Here is a 1,334-nt window from a genome sequence, read left to right on the forward strand (position 1 = left end):
TGGTACCTTCACAAATAATAATTAATTTGTTATATTTATATGTTTTTGCAATGTTAAGGATGTATATTGTCATGTTAGTCAAAAAGATATTATGGATGTCAGAATATATCATAATTGGAGGTATAAATAGAATACTTCAAGGAAGAAATGTATTAACAAATAAATTTATTTCTTCATAAAGTTGGAACTTATATTTGTCCTAACAAGGGTAAAATCCACAAGGAATTATAAATCATGTTTTGAACATGTAATTCTAGATTTAATTTACTGGTTGATGTTCTAATTATAAATATTTAATTATTTATTGCTGCTTGTTTTTAGATCCCAACGAAGCTATTATTATGGGACGACCTTCCGAGAAATGCTATGGGAAAGGTATAATTCGAATTCAAGACCTCTTAGTTCGTAGCCAAAACATCTAATCTAACCAACAGACCAAAGAGAGCTGCATGTACATTCCAATTTCGCTTTACTATTTGTCCTAAACTTTTCATTTCTGTCTTTTAGGTGAATAAGAAAGAGCTCAAAAGATTGCTTGAGAATTGATTTGCTTTCCTTAGAAGGAAGTTGCAGTTGGATGGCTTTCAATTTTTAGGTGAGAATTGGTATCTCATAGATTGTGGCTCTTCAATGTAGGGGTGTCAATATTTGACACGACAGAAAATCCGACCCGGACCCGATCCGATTTCAAAATGGGTCGGGTTCGGGTTGACCCGCTCACTACCGCCGTTCTGGCCTCGGCAGAACCCAAAACCGGGTCGTGTCGGGTCGGGTCCGGGTTCGGATTTCCGACCCGTTTGTCTACCCGGGTCGGGTTAGGGTCGACCCGTTTGAACCCAGGTCAGTTTCGGGTTCGACCCGAACCCGATCCGTGACCCGAAATTGACACCCCTACTTCAATGTATGTGGTTCTACAAGTTTATGCACGTAAAGAAATAAATTGTAATAATGTACTTGTAGGTTATTATTTAATTTCATAAATAGTTTCTCTTTAGAGAGAGAGAGAGAGAGAAGAGAGAGAGAGAGAGAGAGAGAGAGAGAGAGAGAGAGTATTGTACGTCGAAAGATCATTATATTATGTCAATATGTGCGTTTGATCAAGAGTACATATTTATGATATGGAATTAGAAACAACCGCAAGGCTGGGAAGAAGCTCAGCATCAAAACCAGTAGAAACTGATTTAAGGGAAAGCAAAAAATTCTGAAAAATAGACCACCGCCTTAATTTTGCTGGTCATATAATGCAGCGAATAAGGAATATGGGGGTTCTCATTAAATTGAAAGAACAAAGAATATAAATGCTGATGATTAATATTTTGATGTTAAAAATGACA

The 1,334-nt window shown here is 36.7% G+C and overlaps 1 long non-coding RNA gene across 1 annotated transcript; it reads left to right on the top strand.

The window, feature by feature from the left end:
* The first annotated feature begins 280 nt into the window (after positions 1-280).
* On the top strand, positions 281-991 carry LOC110106571. The gene is made up of 2 exons (XR_002304258.2): positions 281-375; positions 508-991. It is a non-coding gene; the product is annotated as an uncharacterized LOC110106571 (long non-coding RNA).
* Positions 992-1,334: the final 343 nt, after the last annotated feature.

This window comes from Dendrobium catenatum, unplaced genomic scaffold, assembly GCF_001605985.2.
Source record: "Dendrobium catenatum unplaced genomic scaffold, ASM160598v2 original_scaffold_258639, whole genome shotgun sequence".
NCBI lineage: Eukaryota > Viridiplantae > Streptophyta > Magnoliopsida > Asparagales > Orchidaceae > Dendrobium > Dendrobium catenatum.